The sequence below is a fragment of the Pongo pygmaeus genome, chromosome 3 (assembly GCF_028885625.2).
Source record: "Pongo pygmaeus isolate AG05252 chromosome 3, NHGRI_mPonPyg2-v2.0_pri, whole genome shotgun sequence".
NCBI classification, from domain to species: domain Eukaryota; kingdom Metazoa; phylum Chordata; class Mammalia; order Primates; family Hominidae; genus Pongo; species Pongo pygmaeus.
Genome location: NC_072376.2, coordinates 44,916,363 through 44,942,929, shown reverse-complemented (window position 1 = coordinate 44,942,929; position 26,567 = coordinate 44,916,363). Strand labels below are relative to the sequence as shown.

Here is a 26,567-nt window from a genome sequence, read left to right as displayed (position 1 = left end):
TTTTTCACGTTGGGTCAACATGACTTAGAGTGCAAAAAACCAGAGTACTTCAAAATAATAAATTTCCTGAGTACTTGAACCAAAATGTCTTTTTCCTTCCTTTCTTCCTTTCTTCCCTTCTTTCTTTCTTTTCTTTTTTTTTGAGATGGAATCTCTCTTTGTCGCTCAGGCTGGAGTGCAGTTGCACAATCTTGGCTCACTACAACCTTCACTTCCCAGGTTCAAGTGATTCTCCCACCTCAGCCTCCCGAGTAGCTGGGACTACAGGTGCACACCACCACACCCAGCTAATTTTTGTATTTTTAGTAGAGACGAGGTTTCACCATATTGGTCAGGCTGGTCTTGAACTCCTGACCTCCTGATCTGCCTGCCTAGGCCTCCCAAAGTGCTGGGATTACAGGTGTGAGCCACTGTGCCCAGCCAGAGCCAATATTTCTTAGAAGTACCACATGCACTTAAGAGGTAGAAGTTGTAGTGAGAGGTGACAGCATGCTGGCAGCCCTCGCAGCCCTCGTTCACTCTCAGTGCCTCCTTGGCTTTGGCTCCCACTCTGGCCATGCTTAAGGAGCCTTTCAGCCCACCGCTTCACTCTGGGAGACCCTCTCTGGGCTGGCCAAGGCCAGAGCTGGCTCCCTCGGCTTGTGGGGAGGTGTGAAAGGGAAAGGCATGGGTGGGAACCGGGGTGGCACACGGTGCTTGCAGACCAGCCTGAGCTCCAGGTGGGCATGGGCTGGGCATGCCCCACACTCAGAGCCGCCAGCTGGCACCGCCGGCCCTGGGCAGTGAGGGGCTAAGCACCTGGGCCAGCAGCTGTGGAGGGTGCACTGGATCCCCCAGCAGTGCCAGCCCTCCGGGGCTGCACTCGAATTGCCACCGGGCCTCAACTGCCTCCCTGCAGGGTAGGGCTTGTGATCTGTAGCCTGCCATGCCTGAGCCTCCCCACCACCCTGGGCCTCTGCATGGCCCGAGCCTCCCCGATAAGTGCTGCCCCCTGCTCCATGGCACCTGATGCCATCAACCACCCAAGGGCTGAGGAGTATGGGCGCACCATGCGGGACTGGCAGGCAGCTCTGCCTGCGGCCCCAGTGCAGGATCCACTAGGTGAAGCCAGCTGGGCTCCTGAGTCTAGTGGGGACTTGGAGAACTTTTATGTCTAGCTGGAGGATTGTATACACACCAATCAGCACCCTGTGTCTAGCTCAAGGTTTGTAAATGCACCAATCAGAGCTCTGTGTCTAGGTAATCTAGTGAGGACTTGCAGAACCTTTATGTCTAGCTAAAGGATTGTAAATACACCGATCAGCACTCTGTGTCTAGCTCAAGGTTTGTAAACATACCAATCAGCACTCTGTGTCTAGCTCAAGGTTTGTAAATGCACCAATCAGCACTCCGCATCTAGCTAATCTAGTGGCGACTTGGAAAACTTTTGTGTCTAGCTCAGGGATTGTAAATGCACCAATCAGCACCCTGTCAAAATGGACCAATCAGCTCTCTGTAAAACAGACCAATCAGCTTTCTGTAAAAATGGACTAATCAGCAGGATGTGGGTGGGGCCAGATAAGGGAATAAAAGCAGGCTGCCTTGGCCAACAGTGGCAACCCGCTTGGGTCCCCTTCCATACTGTGGGAGCTTTGTTCTTTAGCTCTTTGCAATAAATCTTGCTGCTGCTCACTCTTTGGGTCCACACAGCCTTTATGAGCTGTAACACTCACCACGAAGGTCTGCAGTTTCATTCCTGAGCCAGCAAGACCACGAAGCCACCAGAAGGAAGAAACTCTGAACACATCTGAACATCAGGAGGAACAAACTCTGGACACGCCGCCTTTAAGAACTGTAACACTCACCGCGAGGGTCCGTGGCTTCATTCTTGAAGTCAGTGAGACCAAGAACCCACCAATTATGGACACAGTAGCACTGCACTCACAAGCATTTAGGAGCAGGCCTTTTAAATATGTCATCCATTATGCTATACCATTGTATGCCTGTCCATTCTTTCAAAAGTACATTTGTATTGATATTTTTCATCTCAGTACCTATTAGAATGTTACTAATCAATGTGTAGTAGATAAAGCCTGTTTTTTTAAATTCTCTTTTTTTTTCTAATTCTTGAAACTATCTGTTAAATAATTTGAAACACACTCCGATCTAATTCTCCTTTAAAAAGACATGTAATCAGTTAAAGTTATGGATCCTTTTGGAGAAGCGGGATAATTTGATTTTTAGGCAGCATAGAATATAATGTATATTTGTTTAGAAGGCAAGGAAAAGACTGTCACTTTAGACTGTACCATATTCATAGAGAACACAGAAGTATTGGTAACATTCCTGTGTTGATGCTAATAACAAGCAGTCGTCATGATGTTTTAGGGGCACTGCACTTGAACAGCATTTTCATAATTAGTATTCCAACATAACAAAAATAAATGAACCACAAGTTACAGAGAAAGGGAAATAGACATAGAGTCAGAAAAAAATGTGGAAGCAGAAAGATACTGGACAGAATGTGTCATAGGCAATTATTATTTTTAAAAAAGGAAGAAACTTTTCTGAAAATCAATCTAAGCCATTATAGGTAGGGGGTCTCTATCTCTGTCTGAACCGAATATTGCTTCCTGCTGTTTCTGTCAAGAAAAGAGACATTGTGATTTCCAGTGTAATTTCAAACCTTGTGATATGAGGTTGGCAGTCTGTTCCTCCAGCATGCTGGAAGATCTCACACCTGAATGAAAGGCAATTTCACCTCTGTCATAGGATGACGCTAGAAGATGTGCTCTTCACAAGGAAGGATAATACAAAATCTTATCTTACAAACACAAAATATTGCAAGATGCTTATTGAATCTTAACTTTGAATTATTTTATTACATTATGTCTCCTGTGCTTAATAGACAGTCCAGAAAAAGGGATGAGTGGGGAAAATTGCCAGGAAATTTGCCAAATGTAATTAAATTAGCTGCTAAATAATTTAAAATAGTTACCCAGATAATGACAATAAGAGAAACTATTGTATTATGTTGAAATATTGGAGAGAAAATGTAATAATTAGCTTCAAAATCTATGAAAATGGGACATACTTAGTTGTGAGCACACAACCAAGAGTCTAGCAATTAGGTAACTTACCCGATGGAAAGACAATCTTTAAAAATTTATTTTAAATGCAAGAGTAGAGAGCAGCTGTTTTTCCTTGTGAATTTCTTTAGACAACATTGACTGGCATACTTTGATACATAAATTTTTAAGATATAAGATTATGGATACATTGTTTTAATATTTCCAATTTCCTACTCAAATAAATTTCAAGTGAATGCCCAGCAATTCCTTTCCTAGTTATATTCCCCAAATAGTTGAAAACAGGGACTCAAACAGATACCTGTACACCCATGCTCATAGTGGTATTTTTAAAAATTCACCAAAAGTCTGTTTTTGACACAACCCAAAAGTACAATAGATGAATAGACACAAAAATATAGTATATTCATACAATGGGAGGTTATTTAGCCATAAAAATACATAAAGTTCTGATACATCTTATGATATGGATAAACCCTGAAAATCTGTTAAACAAAATAAATCAATACTCAAAAGGATAAATATTGGATTATTTGGCTTATGCTGGATATCTAGCAGACAAATTCTAGACACAAAGAGTAACATAGAGGTTACCTGGGGCAAAAATCAGGGAAAAATGGGGACCCACTGCTTAGTGAATTTAGCATTTCTGTTTAGGATGTTTAAACATTTCTGGAAATACATAGTGGTAATGGTTTAACAACATTGTGAATACATTTAATGTCTTCAAATTGTACACTTGGAATGTTTAAAATGGGAAAATTTACATAATTTATATTTTACTGCAAAAACAAATAAAAATGGATACATGGCAAAGTCTTCCTCCCTCCCTCCCTGAGCATCACCCATCACAATTGGGAAACAATTTTTATCATTTTCTCCTAAAGCCTTCCTGAGTTTCTTCCTACTTTTAATTAAGCAATAATTTAAATGTTCTCATTTTTTAACATTAGGGATGTAATAAATGGTGCCAATTTCAGCAATAACAACAAAATAAAGATCCTAAGATACACAACAAACTATACTAATAAGCTGGTTCAAATCAAGACTTAGAAACCATATAGTGAGTAACATAGTAGGCACATAATTAGGGAAAGTCTATTTGGTGCCCTAGAGCTGAAGGAGAATACCTATGGAAGGACAACTTTGAAAGTGCCTCCCACGGCCCCTCAAACCACCACTACCCAGACTCTTGAAGGTTGGTGTCTAGACTTTATTGGAGAAGGTGTAGTTTTACCCATTGGATATCAGAAAGATTCACCAATTTGACTAGGCTAAAAATTAGCCTGAAGTCACTGGACAGGAAAAAGAAACACTCGAGATAGTAGTAGGGGTGCCGTTCAACAGCAACTGATGGCACAGGCAGCAAGTGGATGTCAGAGACATGCAGAAGAATTCAGGATGCCAAGGTAGAAAGAAAGCCTTTCAGGCACTGGTTTCTGTGTTGAGAGGACAATGTGAAGGTGATCACTGGGCCACTTTGGGGCTTCAGTGTCCCCAGGAGACCATATATTCTGGCCAACACCAAAGCTGGAGTTGAGCTTCACCTGATGGCTTCAGCCTGCACTGTTGACTCAACAGGGAAACCTGAGAGCCCTTTCTTTTGCAATATCCCTCTAGTGCCCTCTACTGAGAAAGCTGAATAGTGTGTTCACTCTAAAGTAAGGATACTTAAAGGAATTCTGTACATTTTGAGAGACAGAGAGAGTGTGTGTATAAATTTGGAGCTGAGAGGCAACAAATTGATACGTGGGGCAGATACTATGATTAAACTTCCTACACTCACACAAATTCAACTTAAACTCTGGGAGAATGGAAGAAGGAGGGTAGTTTGTATAATTTTAAAAATAGACAGAAAAACAAGATTATTCCTTTTTGGTGGCAGATTTTAGTGAATGTGGTGTTTTGGGACTGACTAACCATATCATCACAGTGATACCAAGCAAAGAAAACAAGTCCCAATAGATGTCAGACTCTCCCCCAAATTATGTTCAATTAGGCACCCCTCCTTTCAAGGGAAATAATTGAGAATAAGTGATATATAGGTTAGGACTGATCTATTTGATTCATTTCCTTCTGCTCTGTGATATGTTGAAGTAGAAGAACCTGTTTTCTTCCCACTGACTTCAACTACCTTGAAGTCTACATGAAAAATGAATTCATGTGCCAAACTTTCTTTGTTCTCAAGTATAGTTTTACAAACTCAGGGCTGTTTTATAAATCACGTTCATGACTAAAATGACAAGGAATAGCATTTATGCACACAAATAATAACCTTGATTAATATATCATACGAAAGCACCAGTTACCTCTTTTTTCCTTTTTATGGTGCTATAATAGGAGGTCAGATTCTTAGTTATAATTCCATGTAGAAACAGAAGCTATTGGGTGTAATTATTAATTGTTCCTTATATTATAATAAAAATCTCATACAACAGTTGCCCTCTCTGAAAATTTGATATGGAGATACAGGCAGCAATTTAAGAAATAGAAAAACAATGTATTAGAAATCGACAGACAATGCAAGTGTACCAGTTGTCTACATTTTAGAGATGGAAATGATATGAAATGCTTGCTCATTTTAAAGCAGTTTTTAATTTTTATTTACATACAATAAGTGCATTATTCAATGTCATTAGTAAATTTATAAAGTTTTGTAACCAAAACCACCATCTAGTTTTTTTTGTTTTGTTTTGTTTTGGAGACGGAGTCTTGCTCTGTTGCCCAGACTGGAGGGCAGTAGCGCGATCTCAGCTTACTGCAAGCTCCACCTCCTGGATTCACGCCATTCTCCCACCTCGGCCTCCCGAGTAGCTGGGACTACACGCACCCGCCACCGCGCCCGGCTAATTTTTTGTATTTTTTAGTAGAGACGCAGTTTCACCGTGTTAGCCAGGATGGTCTCGATCTCCTGACCTCATGATCTGCCCTCCTCGACCTCCCAAAGTGCTAGGATTACAGGCGTGAGCCACCGTGCCCGGCCACCACCATCTAGTTTTAAATCATTTCTGTCACCCCAAAATGTTCCTTTGTGTCTATTTTCAGTCAGACTTCACTCTCAGCCTCAGCCCGAGGCAGTTACTGATCTTCTGTCTTTATAGGTTTGCCTTTCCAGGAAATCCCTTATAAATATAATAAGTCTTTTGTTTCTGCTTTCTTTCATTCAGTGTAAGGTTTCTGAGGTTTTTCTGAATTAGATGGATATATCTTTAGTCTGTTCCTTTTTATTACTGAATAGTGTACCATTGCATAGATATGCAATATTTTGTTTACCCATTCATAGTTGACAGTCACATGGATTTTTTCCTGGGTGTTTTGTTGCTATTATGAGTTACCATGATGTGAATATGCACCTACAAGCCTTTGTGTGGACATACATTCAGTTCTTCTGAAAAGACGTGTGAGAGTGAAGTTGTAGGTTCATATAGTTGGTTTATGTATAATCCTTTAAGAAACCGTCAAAACAGTCTTCAAAATGGCTAAAATTGGCCGGTCATGGTGGCTTACGCCTGTAATCCCAGAACTTTGGAAGGCCGAGGCAGGTGGATCATGAGGTCAGGAGATCCAGACCATCCTGGCTAACACGGTGAAACCCCGTCTCTACTAAAAATACAAAAATAAATAAATAAATAAATAGCAGGGCATGATGGCAGGCACCTGTAGTCCCAGCTACTCGGGAGGCTGAGGCAGGAGAGTCGCTTGAATCCTGGAGGTGGAGGTTGCAGTGAGCCGACATGGTGCCACTGCACTCCAGCCTGGGCAATAGAGCAAGACCCCATCTCAAAAAAAAAAAAAAAAAAAGGCTAAAACTTTTACATTCCCACAAGCAATATTCAAGGTTTTCAATTTCTCCAGACATTCTCCAAACCTTATTGTTATATGTACATGAGGGAGGAGGAGTGGTGTGGAGGATAATAACAGCTTTATTGAGATAGTCACATATTATACAATTTACAATTTTAAATATACTTTAATATATTAACAAAGTTGTGCAACTATCACCACTACTATAGTTTGCAACACTTTATTATTTCCCCCCAAAAAAGCCATTGGCAACCACTTCTACCAAACAGCACAACCCCAATTTCTTGGAGGACAAGGTCCTTACTACACATCCTGGCACCAGCCAGATGCTCCAGCAATGAGGTCATGTGAGCTATTCTCCACACAGAAGGCTGAAGAGTGGGCAATGGGTATCTGGATAATATCAAAGAACCATCACCTCTTTCTTCATCAAAGAGTTTGTTGATTTTTAAAAGTGTCCAATCAGTTCCAGAGTTCCTAGGTAGTTAATTCCAATCACTCTTTCCAGTAAACTGATTTTTTCTTGGTGGTGCAGGTTACAAGCCCAACTTTAAGAGCCTCTTACTCTCTCATTTTGCATGTCTTCTTTTTTTTTAATCCTCTCAATTGCTTATATCCTAGAGTGAAGAAGTTTTAGGCAGATACAGTCCTACATTCCTAATATACACACCATTTCCCAGGAATGGCATTGAGGAGCTAAATTCAAATCAGGACCCCAAGTTTTTGGACAAGGCAATGGTGATAGGATTACTAGATGACAACACTGTGGCTTTTTATCCCATGAAGCTGGTGTAAATATTAAGAGCAACCTTGGCTGGTGCCCTCAAGAGCATGTTTAAAGAGTTCAGTATTTAAAAAAGTATATCTTAAGTGTCAAGATGAGCTAATACAGTACTTCATATCAATAAATACAGGTGTGGTGAAGGGCAGGAAACTCCCACGATATTTTAGTTGGATGATCAATTAACTTTTTCTAAAACTTAATGGACAGCCACCGTGACTGGTAAATACTAGCTGGTATTTACAGGCAGTGATGTAAGAATTATTCGGCATCTTTCTTCAATGTATAACAAATGTGCCTTTTTTCTTCTTAAAATTAATCTCATTCAGCACCACAGTCTGAATTTTGAACTATGGAATTGGATAAAGTCAATGTGGTTGTATTAGTCCATTTTCATGCTGCTGGTAAAGTTGTAGCTGAGACTGGGCAATTTACAAAATAAAGAGGTTTATTGGACTTACAGTTCCATGTGGCTGTGGAGGCCTTACAATCATGGTGGAAGGTGAAAGGCACATCTCATATGGCGACAGACAAGAGAAGAGAGCTTGTACACGGAAACTCCCCTTTTTAAAACCATAAGATCTCATGTGACATATTCACTATCACGAGAATAGCATGAGAAAGACCTGCCCCCATGATTCACTTACCTCCCACCAGGTCCCTCCCACAACACATGGGAATTGTAGGACTTACAATTCAGGATGAGATTTGGGTCAGGGCACAGCCAAACTATATCGGTGGTTAAAAACTTCAGAATGGAATGTGCACAGCCCAACTCTACAGGGTGCTGTTCTTGTCATAATAATTATGGCAGTCTTCAACAATTCTTACAATATTTTTTCAGTACATAGTTACAAAGTATCAGAAAAGGCATGTAGTAATTTTATTCCTGTAATTCACATGGGGTAAGGAAGATGCTGCCCAGTGAAAAAGGTTTTGCCTAATGGTTGTGTTAGTCATGGATAGGTAATGATAGATAATGTCTGATCCTCTGTCCCAAATTGTGCTTCTTTATGCTTTGAGTAATTTCATCTAAGGCTAAAGATGGAACACTAGTAGTAAAACTTGTCTTGAGTCCACAGATCTGTTAGACCCCCTCACACTGCCTCTGAGGTTCAATCACAGAGTATAGTAATTTTATCAATGAACACATAAAGACAGTTGGGGAAGAAGTCACCTTTAAAAGATACATAACATCTCATGAGCTTGGAAAAGAAATACATCTCTAGGGCATTACTACAAACACACAAATAAAGAGGTAATTAAAAAGACACGAATATGAAAGATTGTTTCTGAGAACCATTTGTTCTGAGATTCAAAAAAGAAAGTTCAAAGAGAAACTTTTTTTTCTTTAACTCAAAATGAGAGCAACATTAAAAAGGAAAATGGAGATTAATAACATAAGCTAATTATGTTGGAAAAAAAGAAAACTTTAGGGGAAATGTAAAAATCTGAAAGATCAGCTTAGATAAATATGAAAGGGAATAGGAAATGCCCTTCATAGCTCTTGTTGATGGGCCTAGTGAAGACAGAAATCTTTTCTTTTAATTGATAAAAGATGAGTGACACCTAAAATATATTTGACAAAAAGAGGGGAAAAAATCACAGAGTCTATGGAACTATCTCTCTCTAAGAGGATATAAGTTCATAAAATTATTTAGAGGCCTTACCTCAACATATGAGAGAAAACCAAGAAACAATTTTGGGAAACAACCCTTGTGTAACTGGAAACTCATATTTTGTAGACATAAATAGGAATGGAAGCCTAGGAAAACCTAGATTCAAGCATTGTTTTAAAAATCTGTTGATGCAGCATTTTTAAGATGCTATGAAATCATATCCACAAATTTATTTTGTAAGGTTAAAAAGGAAAGCTTAGAGAAGATGATGCACACTAAAGGGAGTCAAGAACAACAACAACAAAATCAAGAGGGTAGAATTGTTTTATTCAGAGAGGGATGATTGACAGAATTTGTCTGTGCAATGGATGATTTGGACAGATGAAGAAATTATTATTTTCATAAATATGTATTATTGAGGATGGAACAAGACCATATTTGGAGAATTGTTTTAGGAAAGAAAAAAGATTGATGTGCTTTATGCCTGTAAACATGATATAGTGGAAGAGGATTACTTAAGACTACTTAATAAGTAAAAATTATCTATCTATCATTGATCTATCTATCCATCTATCCATTGATCTATCTATACAATTTGGTTTGCTCAAGAGGAAGCAAGAAACTGGATGAGGCAAGAAAACAAAATACTGTAGATACACCCCATGGATTGAGTAAAAAAGACATTTGAAGGAAAGAACATTTCTGCTGCCATAGGTCCAAGAGTTCAAAAATTCAAAATTTGAGAAAGACTAAATTTTGACAAATGGTAATTAAAAGAGATCACATTGATTGTAATTGGATCTCTAAATATCACATAAAACAATCAACAGGTGTTTCAGTTGAGGAATCTTTGAAGTGTCCTTAGACACCTGAGTGAAATGTGGAGGCAAAGGCAAAACCATCACAGGGCAAGGGTTCAAATATTTGAGGAATTCTACAGCCAGAGACTAAAGCAGCCACTGCGACATAGGATTAAACTGTTTGGGAATATTCTGGAAGTGGAAAAATAGAATAACAATGGAATGAGGTTGGTAATGAGAAAGATTAAGGAAATGAATTACAGTTAGACAATTTACTTTACAGATGTAGCTTACCCTGTTCAAACAAATGGATGGAAGCTGTGTTAGTAAACAGGGCTCACACTTAATTTCAGGATCTGCTTACTGGAAAAACAAGATTAAAAAAAAATACTGGAATAAAATGTGTTGAAATATTCAGAGTAGATTAATTGAGGAAGGAATAAAAATTAATTAATGACTCTTTAATAGAGGCGGGCATAATTACCATTTTAAAAGATGTCTCCATTGCTAACAACTCATACAAGCATCTATATGCCTTGGGAATTTTTTAATTCATTTCAAATGTTGCATACATTTACCTTGCTTCTCCATTAATGCATGATTATTACCTAGTGATTTTAATGGGCTATAATTTGAACTCAAAAATATCTCTCCTAAACTTAAAAAAATTTTGAAAATTGCTTGTCAAAAATAAGGTAAAACCTGTTTTAGAACAAAATATGTTTCATATAGTCAAAGCAGACTGTACCAGTATGTGTGTCGTTTAAACTACAAGGGAAAAAAAAGTCTCCAAATTAACCAAGAATTTATATAAAAATTTTCGTAGCGCAAACCCTGGTTTTGTTTCCTAATTGCTATTGTTACTGTGCTTCTGTGTTCATTTCCACTAATTACTAAATCTTTCTAAATAAAAAGCTATATGATTTATCTATGTTTATTATCTGAACTTGGAAACAAAAAAATAAATAAATACAAACCATTCTCAATCTCACCACCTAGAGCTATTACTAATGTAGTTATTATTTTATATGAAGTTACTTTTTTTTAAGACCCTTGAGATCTAGGTAAGCTTGCCTTTGACCTGTGAATTCCACTTGTAAACTAAAATTAAAATTCCAAGCCCCCCAACCCACTGGTTGGATCCCCCACCCCACTGGATGTATCCTCTACAGGGCCAAGGAAATACCAAGAAACCTGAAAAACTAGTTCAGGCTGTGACGAGAAAAGGGGCTTGGACATACATGTCTGTTATAACCCCTCTCTTTGGCCTTTAGACACAATTGACCAGTATTAACATTTAAATAGAGATCAAAGATCATAAGACTGACAAAAGTGACTCTATAGCAATAGGATACCTGACTCCAACCTGACTCTGGCGTGGCATCACATAATAGACAGCAGGTCCAGTAAATCAAAATATTTTACCCCAAAGTATATTTTTCTTTGGCACATTTTGAAATGGCCATGCAAAGCTGTCTTTTGTGGGCGAAATTTGCATTCTGCAGAGAATCTCTTTCCCTTACTAGGTCTTTTCTATAGAGTCTGCTCTGTATTTTAAGGTCCTATAAGATGTATTTACCATCTATTCTTTCTGAAGCCTGTTACATACAGGCTTTATATACACAACAAGAACCTTGGTTTCCATAATCCCCCATATCCTAACTCAAGCATTTCTTTATGTTGACTTCAACTCCTTGGGCAAAGCTTAACTCTTTCAAACAATTACCACCGGAAATCTTTAAATCCACCTAGAATCTAGAACCTGCCCTCACTTTTAAGATGTCCCACCTTTCTAGGACAAACCAACGTGTACCTTACGTGTATTGATTTATGTATTTGCGTGTAACTTCTGTCTCCCTAAAATGTATAAAACCAAGATATAACACAACCACCTTAAGCACATGCCCTCAGTACCTCCTGAGGTTGTGTCGTGGGCCATCGACACTCATATTTGGCTCTGAATAAGCCTCTTTAAATATTTTGCAGAGTTTGGCCATTTTCATCAATGCTCTGAACCATTGTGATAATTCCTATGGCCAGCATTGTCTCTGTGTCTGGTTTCATGTACCTTCCAAGCAGTATTTTTGTTCTAAAATTTAATTTCTGTCCTACAATTATTAGCCCAGGTTTGAAAATCAGGCCTTTCCATATGGCCTTTCCAATAATTTCAGCAAGAAAACTTAGATTTCAGTAGTCTCTCTCAAAGGATTTGTCCATGTGATAGTGAGAGGGGTTGTAGAACGGGTAGCTAAAGTTGTTTTCTATTTTTAGCAGTGTAAATGGGCTTAATTTCAGTATTATGTAGTTTGATTTATAAAGTTCATTAGAGAATGAGTATCAGGGCTCTCTAAAGGGGGCAAAACTAATAGGATATATGTATATATGAAGGGGAGTTTACTAGGAGAATTGACCGACACAATCACAAAGTCCCATAATAGGCCATCTATAAGCTGAGGAGGAAGGAAGCCAGTCTGAGTTCCAAACCTCAAAAGTAATGAAGCCGACAGTGCAGCCTTCGGTCTGCGTCCAAAGGCCCAGAGCTCCTGGCAAACCACCTGTGTAAGTCCAAGAGTCCAAAAGCTCAAGAACTTGGAGTCCAATGTTCAAAGGCAGGAAGCATCCAGCATGAGAGAAAAATGAAGGTTGGAAGACTCAGCAAGTCTAGTCCTCCCCGCTGTTTCTGCCTGCTTTATCCTAGCCATGCTGGCAGCTGATTAGATGGTGCCCACCCAATTTGAGGGTGGGCTTGCCTCTCCCAGTCCACTGACTCAGATGTTAATCTCCTTTAGCAACACCCTCGCAGACACACCCAGGAACAATACTTTGCATCCTTCAATCCAGTCAAGTTGATACTCAATATTAACCATCACAATGAGGAACAGTGTTAGGCATGTAATAAGTGGTATCCTTAAATATCCTTAAAACCCTTAAGTTTTAATTTTTATTTTGGTCATGCTATAACTGTCGGTCTCTCCCTGGCTCCTTCTCATGTGATCTCCCCTCACCCTTAGCCTAGGTGACTGTCTTAGGCTCCTATGTTCCCAAATGTTTGACTTTTTTTTTTTTTATAAATACAATTTATCTTTTATTCAGTATGAAGAATTTACACTGTAAAGAGTTTTGCTCTTCTCTTTTGAGCTCTTTGTTTCTCCCAATTCCAATGTCTTCAGATTTCTCTCTTTTGCCAGTAATAGATTTATTTAGACAGCTTTCTCAGTTCTCTCAACTAAGGTGAATTTCCATATCAGCTATTAAAACATTTTTTACCCTCGTGATTGGCATACATATAAAATGATATCTTATGTATCTTTTCTTTTTTTTTTTAGCTTAACTATAGATTATGAAACTTTCCCACAACTATGCAGCCACATATATCTACAGTAATGTAGGGCAGACATCCAGCAGGACATAAAGGCAATCACAAACATAAGGTTTTCTTGAGATTGAGATCAGATAAGTTTTATTTTTGGCATCACTGATAAAAATAAGAAAATATTAACACAAATGTGTGCTAAATATTGACATCTAGCTTTTCATTAAACAATTTTTTAATAATGTATCATATTATACAACAGTGTGTTAAAACTAATATTAGGCCATCACATATAAAATTGGTCTGTAGTACAAGATTTGACTTTCACAGGATTGTATAGTGACGTGCTAGTCTTATGTTTATTCTCTACATACAAACATAGGTACTAATGTGAAACTGATGTATCTTTCGTAATTCTTTCATATTCAGTATTATTCATTAATTACAAAACAAGTTATTTGTGAAAAAATTAAAACAGACATCATTTTGATTTAGCTTTTGCTGCCTCACTCTGTTTTCCAGAGACAACATTACTTGGAAAAAACTGCAAGAAAATAACTGCTGTATAACTCAATTTCCTGTGACAAAACTACGCTGTTCAAAATCTGACACCTTTTAGATCCAGTGGGTAATGCTCCTCAGACTAGAAATTGAGAGGTGTGATCTCTGTTCTTAGAGGACCTGATTAACATGGAAAACAGTAGCACTTGAAACAGGCTCATTGGGTATCATTTTGCTTGAATTTGCCTTTCTTTTTTTCAGCAAGTTTTAATAATGCATTTGACTGTATAAATTAGTCAGAAATACCAACAGCATGCCTTCACTGTCGTTATCTATTTTTTTATGGCTTTGATTTGGATGATTAAAAAATAGCCTAATCTTCAAAAGTCTTTTTATGCTTAATTTCTTTTGAGTGTAGGTGAGTGCCATAAAAACATCAGGTATGATAATCATAGATACAAACCAAAATGTTTGATTTAAAGTACTATCATTTCTATATACTACTTAGCCATGTAGTAAGACTATAAACCTTTAACAACTGAAAGTAAGTGAATGAAACATCACCTCTTTTTCTGAATCTTTCAAACGTGACTTTTAGTTCAAATTTACGTTTTTGTCAAAAAGACAAGAAAGATGAAAGTACCTAATGGAATTTGGCTGAGGTGAACAGTAAAGACTGTGCCAACTTGACATTTGGATTTAAAAAAATCAAATCACAGTGTTTGACATAAGCTGATTTAATATTTTAGTGTTTAAATGGAGAGACTTTTTTAATCACTGTGAAAATTGGTTTTATCAGGCAGAATAGGCTAGGTTATTGTATTAGTCCGTTTTCACACTGTTGATAAAGACATACCAGAAACTGGGCAATTTACGAAAGAAAGAGGCTTATTGGACTTACAATTCTACATGGCTGGGGAGGCCTCACAAGCATGGCAGAAGGCAAGGAGGAGCTAGTCACATCTTACATGGACAGCAGCAGGTGAAAAGAAAAATTGTAGAGGGAAACTCCCATTTTTAAAACCATCAGATCTTGTGAGACCCATTCATTGTCATGAGAACAGCATGGGAAGGACCTGCCCCATAATTCAATCATCTCTCACCGGGTCTCTCCCACAACACCAGGGAATTATGGAAGCTACACAATGAGATTTGGATGGGGACACAGAGTTAAACCATATCAGTTATGTTGTAGTGACAAACAATCCTCACATTTCAGTGGTTCAGTGTAACAAAAACTTAATGCTCATTCATATTACATGTCTATCACAGATTATTTTTCTCCTTTTGGTTTTCATATTGACTCTAAGACTGAAGTGATGACAAGACAGATGCTCATGACCTTGGCAGAGGCAAAAGAGAGCTCTGGAGGGTCTTTCAAAGGCAATTCAATATTTAAGACAAAATATTATCTTATTTTGTCTCACTCTACTATCTGTACACCTCTACTGTACTGTACTGTACTGTACTGTACACCTCTACTATCACTCCTCAGCCAGCACTAGTCACATGGCCTTACTCAACCACAAGGGGGCAAGAAAACATAATTCTGTTTAGTGTCTGCAAGGAGATAACCAGAATTGGTAAGTAGAGATTCATTAATGCTAAATTTGATCTGTAACTATTAGTATGCTGAAACAGGCTCATAGCAGTTTGTAAGAGTTTGTTGTGCATGTCTCTTCCCAACTCCTTATTCAGTGATGTCACTCTAGAAGCTTGAGTATTTATATCATGGATATTGGCAAGCACTACACATTAGGATTTTTTTTTTTTTGGTCCTCTTGAGAGCTAATTGTTAAGCATTTACAGCTCATCAGTGTTACCCTAGTCTTTGTCTATAAAGTAAGTCCAGTAAAAGAAGAACAAGTATTTCTATCTTGCTCATATCTCTAAAAATTTCAAAGATACCTGTAATGTATTCCTGTGTTCCCTACATTTACTGAAAGTGTTTATGAATAAGAAAACAATCTAATTGAAAAATGATTTGTTTCTGCCTAAGCCCTTTCTTGAACTACAATCCTTGGATAATTATAGGTCCCTGATATCCTCCTTAGTTAAAATCGACCAATTTTAGCTTCTTTGTAAAAAGTAACATATTGAGACCTTGTTAAAACTGCACATCTTTAAACTCCATTATATTGTAGACTAGAGCTACATATGTTAGCAAAAACCCTTCCAGTACTGGGGAGAACTTATTTTCAGGGGTAAGCTGATGTTATCTCCAATGCCTTACAAATTGCATTGTAACACATTAAGTTAAAATCAGAGGAATTCATTATTCAATTTACTGAAATTTTAACTATATCCAACTACTGCAAAGTTGTGTTCTCTAGAAATATTCTTTCATAAGTAAAAACAAATGAATAAATATTCCCAAAATTTTTTATAATTTCTTACTTCTGACAGTTTTATTCTCATTAAGTATTCTCTGTTCAAATAAAAATTGGACTGGACAAGTTAACACTTGTCCAGAAAGATTGAACTCAACTCTAAGTAGGTTCAGTAGGTAGAAAAGTAAAATTTGCAGCCCAGAAAAACAATGGAACTAAGTGGCTGTCTAAAGAATCAAATCTCTAAATAAGTTGGTTCTTGAAATTGATGCTAGGTACAACTCTTCCATAACCGATTAAGTGTCGTTATTTAGTTATTAATGGTGCTTGGATTAAAATATAAATAGAAAAACTATAAAAATTGACTTTAAAATTTATTTGGAAGTTAAAATGACTCAGAATAGCCAAGATACCCTTGAAGGAAAACAAAGTTCTGGTACAGACAGATGACACATAGTAGAAATAGTTCTATGCACAGATGGTCACTCAATTTATGACAGAGGTGGCACTAGAGATCATTAATAAAAAGATGGGCTTTTAAATAAAATACTGCCAATAAATAAACAAATGCTGCTTAGAATACTGAATATCTAAATATGGGAATTATTGACCTAGGCTCTTGTATCACACTATACATAAAAATCAGTTCCTTGTGCATCAGGATTTCACATGTGAAGAGCAAAATTACAAGTATTTTAGAAGATAATAAAAAAGAATATTTTGTGACTTAAGGTTCCATGATAGTTTCTTAAAACAGATCACAAACAGCTGCTAATTAAAAAAAAAAAAGGTAATGCATTCAACAGCATTACAAATCATTATACCACAAAGGCAGTGTAGAAAACACTAACTGTGAACAAATATTTGCAATTTATACATCTGAAAAAGTAACTAATTATTAAAATATTGAAAATTACATTCAATAAGAAAATGAGAGAGATTCCATTTAAAAATAGTCAGGAGCCTTTAATGGGCATTTTACAAAAGAAAAAATCCAATTAGACAGTCAACAAGTGAAAAGCTGTTTACCATTTACTAAAAATTCAAATTAAATCACACTGTAAGACCACTGAATACACATAAGATTAGAACAAATTTAAATGTTTAATTTGGCTAGAAAATGGAGCAAGAGGAATATTCATATGCCATTGTGACTTATAAATTTTATAACCATTTTGGAAAATTTTTTAAATGACCTAATGAATTTGCATTCTCACATAGCCTACAACCCATCAATTTCAGTCATAAATTTATATGTTAGGTAAATTATTATATATTTGCACTGGGCTATATGTAGAATACATATTGCAGCACTACTGTGTGTAATAATGTATATAATGTTTAAGAGTACAGTATTTGGAGCCAGACAACATAGATTTATATCTGAGGTCCATCACTAATAACCTGATACTGATATCATTATATTTAATAAGAACATAGAGTGAATAATAGAATAATATCATCATCATCAATTTCACCAACAAAAATAAACTACAGTTACATGACACAGCATAGGTAACTCTAATAAATAAAACAGAGCAAAAAAATAATTAAACAAACATTATTATTCACAGTGCAATTCCATTTGTATAACATTTGAAGACAGGAAAGATAGATATAGTTAAGGGATATATACAGATATAGTATATCTAAAACAAAGTGAAAAAAGGTATAAAAAGTGACAACACAGTGAATATTTCTGGGAGTGGTAGGCTGATGCAATCAGAAAGAAACAGCATCCAGGTTACTGGAAAGTTACTAATTTGTGAACAAGGTGGTAGATACCTGCTTGTTTTATTATTTAATGCTTTAATATGCTTATTTACTATGTATTTACTACCCTATGTAGATGATATATTTCACAATAAAAAAATACATGAGCAGTAATAAATGACAGCCTGAATTAATTGCAGCAAATATAAAGTTATCTCAACAAAATAGAAACTTACAAACCCTTCCTCACTGGTAAAGGAAAGAATGGTCAACCAGGAATTAGTCACATGTCAATAGGTGTGTGTTGCATACTATCAGCATGGTTCAGAAAAACATGGGGGGGAAAACATTTCTTATTTAATTATTTTCTTGCTTTGTAGACCTAGTGAATATAGTTATGGTTGCCTTTAGTGAAATGTTTCAGGTTAATAGTTTTTTTCTTAACAATAATGGCATTTCCATGACTTCTGAATTCTTTATTCCACTAAGCCTGGAGAGTTTGCTTTTAAATACAGATGACGTAAAGTATGTGCTATGCTTACTATAAAACCAATTTTTGTGTGTGAAGAAGCCATATTTAAAGAGAAGACAGCCTCAGCTTGTTACAAGTGAAGTTTACAAAGGAACTAATTATTTAAACGTTATTATCTTAAGCTCAATTTATAATTAATCCAGTACCCCAGCTGAATTGGGAACTGAAATTATTTTGAGCCTATACCTTGCATGTGAGCCAGATAAACTGGTTAGCATTCAGAGATGCTTCACCCAGCACTAGTCTCAAATCAATCCTGAGGTTTCATTGTCATCATTCAGTAAACCTGGGTGGCATCAGATACTTGAAATTTGTTTTCTTAATAATTTAATATTATGTTCTATCAAAGTTTCAGTAATTTTTAAAAAGTAGATTTTAGCTTAAGTTCTAAAATAAAACACTTGTTTACAGAGCCTGTCACTCTAGAGTCCAGCATGTTATACTATACAGATATAATTATAGTCCCTAGATTCCTGTGGCTTGTACAAAAGGAAAAAGATATATATATATTTTTTTATTTATTTATATTTATATTTTTATATATAGCTTAAAGCTATATGCAGTCTGGTTTATGTGACTGCTAAATGATACCACCAATCCAACCACAGAACAAATGAAGAAATTATTGTTCTCTGTTATATCCCTAAAAAAGCCCATTTACATTGCTGTTTGAAAATTTTGGAAGCTTTGAAAAACAGTGCCTCTCAATATACAATTTTAAATTTTTTCATTGATGGTAAATAGAAATAAAGTATTAAGAAGCATAACCTTAGAATATATGTGTCACATGCCTGAAAATTGCTCTGGACAAAACAGGTTGTCATGAATATCAAGGAGAGTAAAAGAATGCAATGAGAATTTCCTTCAGTGTCCATATCCACAGTTTTGTGAGACACTGAAAAATGTCTGGTTCAAAAGTCTTCCTCTAAAGAAATCAAGCTTCTAACAGGATAAAAATGTGCCCAAGATAACAAAGGTTGTTAGATACTAACGACAAGAATTTGAGACTTCAAAATCCTATTTTTGAGCTTTCTTTGACAGCATATTATTAAATACTGCATTTATTATTTTATGAAGATATGTAGTTATTTTCCAGGATTAACATTTTCTCTAAGCTTCTTTTGCTCTTTTTTCGGATGTGTTTTTTCTGAAATAAAATCTGAATTGAAATATCATTTTAGTATTATATAAAATGTTACATAAAAGCATCTTGTCACAACCAAAAATTCTATTCTGAACTCAGCCTTGATAGCCATACAGAAATAGCATGATGACTCATCACCAGAGGCTCCCTAGAAAGGCTGGGAGCTTGTTTAAAAGTTAATAAAATTTCTTCACCTTATTCTCATTAGTCTTGGCTGACAGTCTCAATCACAATTCCATGAAGACTAAAATAGAATCATGGAAATTTTGAAGGCTGCACGACCAAAGCTAAAATCTACCAATGCAGACAGCCAAGCCTATTAGGTTGTAACATTTATTGAGTGCCTACTATGAGACAGGTGTTGAAACTCGATGACAGTGATGAATGAAACACTCTCCCCCTCAAAAAAACAGAAAAATTCTGCAGTCTAGAGAGAGAGGGAATACTAACAAGTATCTGCTGAGGGCTTACATGTTTACCAACCGGCATAATCTATATCACCTTATTTCACCCTCACTTAATGATATATATTTTTATTCTCACTTTACTGGTGAAGAAATTGAGGTACTGAAGACTTAATAGAATTACCGAAGTCAACTAGTTTCTAGAGTTTTTTTAACCTTACATATGCCCCATATACGGAAGATAGTTAAATAAAAAATTAATCAGCTTTAGAGGAATTATTTCCTGTAATCTGATATTTTATAAGTCATAAGATTTATTTCAATTTTAAATAGCGAAATTAAAACTTTCAACTAAGATATCTATCCAAAATTCCCACCTAATTACACATATGTTCTCCTGTGTGAGCTTCTCTTTTTCTGGCATCTCCAGCTTTTACCAGGCTCTGGGATCTATGCCAATCCCCAGAGCTGAGTATCACTCATTAGAAACTTTGTCATAGATATTTTAAACTGGGAGATACTTTAATTTTTTTATAATTTTAACTTTTATTTTAGATAGGGTTGGTATATGTGCAAGTTTGTTACATTGGGTATGTTGTGTGATCCTGAGGTTTGGGGTATGGATCCCATCACCCAGGTATTGAGCATAGTACCCAATAGGTGGCTTTTCAACCCTTGTCACCCACCTTCCCTCCCTACTCTAGCAGTCCCCAGTGTCTATTATTCCCATTCATGTCCATGAGTACCCAATGTTTAGCTCCCATTTATAAGTGAGAACATGCATTATTTGGTTTTCTGTTCCTGTGTTAATTCACTTAAGATAATGGCCTCCAGCTGCATTCGTATTGCTGCAAAGGACATGATTTTTTAAATTTTTTATCACTGTAGTATTCCATGATGTATGTGTACCACATTTTCTTTATCCAATCCACTATTGAAGGTCACTTAAGTTGACTCCATGTCTTTGGTGTGAATAGCACTGTGATGAACCCAAGAGTGCATGTGTCTTTTTGGTCAAATGATTTGTTTTATTTTGTGTATATACTCAGTGATAAGATTCCTGAGTCAAATGATAGCTCTGTTTTAAGTTCCTTGAAAAATCTCCAAACCGAGGCCTGATGTGGTGGCTCACGCCTGTAATCTCAGCACTTTGGGAGGCTGAGGTGGCGCATCACCTGAGGTCAGTTTGAGACCAGCATGGTCAGCAAGGTGAAACCCTGCCTCTACTAAATATACAAAAATTAGCCAGGCATCGTGGTGCATGCCTGTAATCCCAGCTACATGGGAGGCTGAGGCAGGAGAATCGCTTGAACCTGGGAGACAGAGGTTGCAGTGAACCAAGACCATGCCATTGCACTCTAGCCTCGGCAACAAGAGTGACACTCTGTCTCAAAAAAAAAAAAAAAATCTTCAAACTGATTTCCACAGTGGCCGAAACTAACTTACATTCCCACCCACAGTATATAAGTGTTCCCTCTTCACAGCCTTGCCAACATCCACTGATTTTTGGCTTTTTAATAATAGCCATTCTGCATAACTTAGAGGTTACAGTGGTGGGGAGTAAGGAATAAAATTTGGATTTCATCAATTCTTAGCAGGTACTGAGATGAACTTTCCTACTACTTTCTAAATAAATGTTAACAGATTATATTTATTAATTTAAAAGGTATTTATTGGGCCATAATGCAAATTCCAAGTATGTATGTGTATGTGTGTGTGTGTGTGTGTATATATATATGTGTGTGTATATATATATATCTCAAAATTTAGTGTCTCAACTACTCCAAGAAATCAATTCAGCTATCAGTTGAATACAATTGTTCTTGTCTTCAAATTCAAGTAATAAAGAATTTAAACAATGCAGGCTAATTAAAGAATGGCAAGTTTAAATGATTGGATACTTTAAATGAATAGAATTCTATATTAGCTGTACTAATAGCTAGAATGTATTTAGTATGTAATAGATGTTGGACATGTGGTAAACACTTTACAAATATTTTCCAATTTAATCTCAAAACAAGCTGATGGAATTGATACTAATGTTACTTTCATTTTATAAATGCAGAAATTGAGATTCAAGGGGCTAAATAATTTGTTCAGTGCCACAGGTAGTTTACTAAGATGTAAAAACACAAAACATATCATTTTAATAGAAAAATCAAACAGACCTCTTTGTTTTATTTCTCCAAAGAGAGTTGATTATTTTCCACAATCTAGTAAGTTTACTGAATTAAATGTCTGTTGCTACTAGCAACAACATGGAATAAAAACTGCTTTCTCTAAAGGCATTATATCATTTAGAAGAATAGAAAGTAGAAATAATTTAATTTTATTACATAAAGAATTGGTGCAGAAAATCAAATTTTTTTACAAGCCATTTCAACAAGCTCACTTTTAGACCCAAGACAGAGAAGGAGAAGGTTCATACTAGCATATGTCATCCATCCTTGTTGATAAAATTTGCAAATATTCAAACAAGGTCAATTAAAAAGTAAGAATGGATAAATGAATCATATTTCTTTAATGCCTCTCTTTCTAGGAGCCTTCAAAAGATGTCATCCAATTTGTCAATTATAATAATTTCTGAGATATAACAGTTTATTTGAACAGCCACAGATCTTTAATATAAGTTTCTATTAAGTTAAAAATAGGTTTTAATAAAATATGCATTATATAAAAGATGTTGCAAAAGCCATAGAGAAAGCCCTTCACATGTAGTGAATTTTAGCTTTAGGCTTGATTAAAAAAAATAGGACTTAGTTTATTTGCTATATTAGATTGCTAAATGGAGACATGCTAATTGTCATAAAGTATTTGGAATTGTACTCAAAGAACTACCTGGTGCTTCTGTCAAGAGTAAATGCAATTAGAAAAAACAATCAAAAATCTATTATTTCTTCTAACATGGTCTTGACAGTCAAATAGTCATGAGATCTACAAACATTATTCTTCTACTAATATCCCTAGGTGTCTAGACTGGAAGAAACACAGTTCACAACAGAAAGCAGGACTCCATACCATCATATGAGGTGCAGTAAAGAAAACAGGTTCAGGTGTCAATTCTTCCTGACTCTGACATCTTGTGTTTATTTTCTGTAACTCTTTCAATAAACAGAGGACTTGCAGATAGAATTAGGGATCTTTCCTTGGGTTGAAAGATTTTCCTTAGGGACAGTAAAATAGAAGAAAACAAGAAGAAAGAAAATATAGAAAATACAGGAAAACAAAAAGAGAGAGAAAAAGATAATGGATAAAAAGTGTAATTTCCCTCTGATTCTGGAGGACACATGATTTTTCTCATAAAACTGGAAGAAAAAAAAATCAGAATGATAAGAATTCTTGTGTCTTGGGAAAATATGTTATCCTTAAAATAAAATCAGAAATTGAAGAAGAAACTCAAATGAGAGTGCTAATTACAAGAGGCTATTGTCAGGTAGTATGAAGTGGGAACATTCCAGCAAAATGAAAGCTTATGTTGTCTACCAGAGCAGTTAGCAGCATTTCAGTTCTATTTTGATATTTTATTTTTGAGAATCATAAAAATGATGAAAATAGTATTCATACATAAACATGTTGTCAATATCTTAGTAAAGGAAAATAAATCAATGTTAAGAAATATAAATAAATCTATAACTCACCTATAATGGAAATGTCGATCTAAATAGCGAATATCTGTCAAAGAACACTTTCAAAAATTCAACTATTTAGTTTATAAACTTCATTGAGACAGGCAAACAAATAATATTAAAGTAATGAGAAAACAGTCTCCCAATACACACCTTTACTAAAGAAAACACTTGACAAAGCCTCTAATTTGTTTGATATGATTGCCATAGTTCCAGAAGCTGTATGTTGAACAAGCACAGTTCCTGGGGTTAGATAATCACATAATGTTGTCTCCTACTCTTCCATTAAATGCACTTAGCGCTGATACAATAGTTTTTTGACTTATTTGAAACCTTTGGCAGAATCCATGTACTTATTGGTTACTCTTACAATAGCATTCTAATGAGACTTTAAGTTTCAAATCATGGTTCATTTTCTGAAATGAACCTCTCCAGTCTCAGTTACACTTCTAAAAAATGGTCACAAAACTGGAAAACTCAATTTAAAAAATAATAATTATAAAAGGATCAAAAAACATCAAATAACTCTTAAATGTATTAAACAATGTGAATGACGTATACCGTAAACAATCATTACTGACAGAAATTTCAATAGCCTCTTTAAATCAGGCATATCTCATACAGATTAACTGAAGGTTAAACTGTTAATTCTCCACAATCCACCCTTTATATTCAATGCAATCCCAAATAAAATGCCAGCAGATTTTGTTATTGAAACTGACTATAATATTGATTTAAAGAGGTGATTATAAAGTTCATATGGATATGCCAAAGGCAAAGAAAAGAGACAAGTTTGAAGAGGAAAATTGAAGGAATTATTACAAAGCTTCAGTAATTAAAGCAGTGGAGCGTTAGCGCACAGAGACAAACAGACTAATGGAACAGACTGTAGATTCCAGAAAGAGGCCTACACATATGCATTCAGTAGATTATAACAAAAGTGCCATTGAAATGCAGTGAGGTGACAATGTTCCTTTCAACAAAATGTTTTGGCTGTAGTGGGGTTTCAAATTTGGAAAATAAATTAAACCTTGACTTCTACCATACGTCATATATACCGATGAATCTCAGGCACGACATAGACCTAAATGTGAAGGTAAAATTATAATGCTGGTAAACATAACAAAGAAAAATATATTCATGAAATCAGGATAAGTAAGGATTTCTTAAACCAATTTAAAAAATAACCATGCAAAGACATAAATTGACAACATTAACGATTAAAAAGTGCATCATTTTTAAATAGAGCAAACCTACACAAAATGTGAGAAGATATTGCAATCCATATGTGTGAAAAGAAGTTATATGTAGAATATATAGTTTATCAATGAGTCAATAAAAACGATAAATTCTTCCTTTCCCCCACGAAAGAAAAATGAATAAAATATTTGAACAGGTAATTAACAGAAAAGGATATCCAAATATCCTACAAGAATATCAAAAGATGTTCCATCTTTTTTAGTCAGAAGAAAAATAAAAATAAAAAGAATCATGAGATGATCTTACAAGAACGGCTACAAAAGAGAAAAAATATATACCGATAGAATACTGAGTAATGGTGGAATATGTAAGAATTGAAACTCCCAAACGTTGTAGGTATTTTTAATTGTTAAAAATCTTTTGAAAAACAACTTAGAAGTGTCCACCAAATGTGAATATATGTATACCCAATTTTCCAGCCATCCCACTTCTAGCCATTCTACTACTACCCAAAAGGAATATGCAAACTGTGTACTAAAAGACATGCATTAGAATTTTCATAAGACATTATTTATCATAGCTGAAAAAATGAAGACAATTCACTTGGCCATTTGGCAATTACCTGTACATTAATAAATATAATGTGGATTATTTGGATAATGTAGTACTATGGATCAATGGGGAAAAACTTAGTGCATCATGTAATAAAAATAATGAATCTCATTGAGGTGATATTAGGTAAAATAATAAGTAACAAGTAATTATATACAATTTTATTGTATTTATATAATTTTCAATAATTGGCTTAATTAAACTAATTGAGAGAGGTAAGAAAATATAGTTTATATGAAGAGGGAGCATGGGGGAAAAATCTGAGATTCTTAAATACTTGTTTATAGTTATAATGTTTTTTTAAATCATCTTTTTTCTGCTAGTTTCACCATCTTTGTCATTTATGGATCTATTTCTCAACAGAATTTTCTTCTGATTGAGTTACATTATCTTGCTCTTGGCTTGCATAGGAAGTTTTGATTGGAAGATTCATGCCTTATTTTAAAAAGTATAGTGCTTTGTTTTGGCAGACAATTGAGTTATGTGCTGAGTATGTTGATACTTTTTAGCTCTGCTTTTAATATTTGCTAGGGTGGATCTAGAAAAGTCTTTACTCCAGAGATAGTTCACTTCCACTACTAATTCATGGTTCATCTGGGCTGTCTCCTAATGCTCTGAGTGATCATTGAGGATATTTCATTTTGTCTGGTCTGAGATTGAACATATCCCCACCTTGTATTGTGCTCTGGAAATTTTCAGTTTATAATTCTCTGGTTGTTCTTTGTCTATCCTTGGGAGGTTCAAATTTCTCATGTGCAATCTAATCTTCAAGAAACCCTCAAAGAGGACCTTATGCAAATTTCTGGAATCCATTTTTTGCATAGCTCCCAAGTGCCCAGAACATTATGCTGAAATTTCTAAGCACCTCAGAGCCTCTAACTGCTATTGCCAGTTCCTCAACTCGGTGAGCTCCCTTGTTCAGCTTGGAATTCCTCTCCTTGTATTGTGTCCTAGAAAATGCCTTCAGGAGGAAAGCCAAGATGATTCCAGGGCTCACCACATTTCTCTCCCTTCTCTAAGGGATCATAGTCCTGCATTGCCTGTTGTCCAATATCTGAAGAGTTATATAGATAGGTACTTTTAAATTTTTATTGTGGAAAGTTAAATCTGGTTCTAGTCA

General features: G+C 35.7%; 1 pseudogene; it reads left to right on the top strand.

The window, feature by feature from the left end:
* Positions 1–1,049: 1,049 nt before the first annotated feature.
* The window catches only part of LOC129034530 (52 kDa repressor of the inhibitor of the protein kinase-like), a 142,193-nt pseudogene continuing 116,675 nt past the window's right edge, over positions 1,050–26,567 (top strand).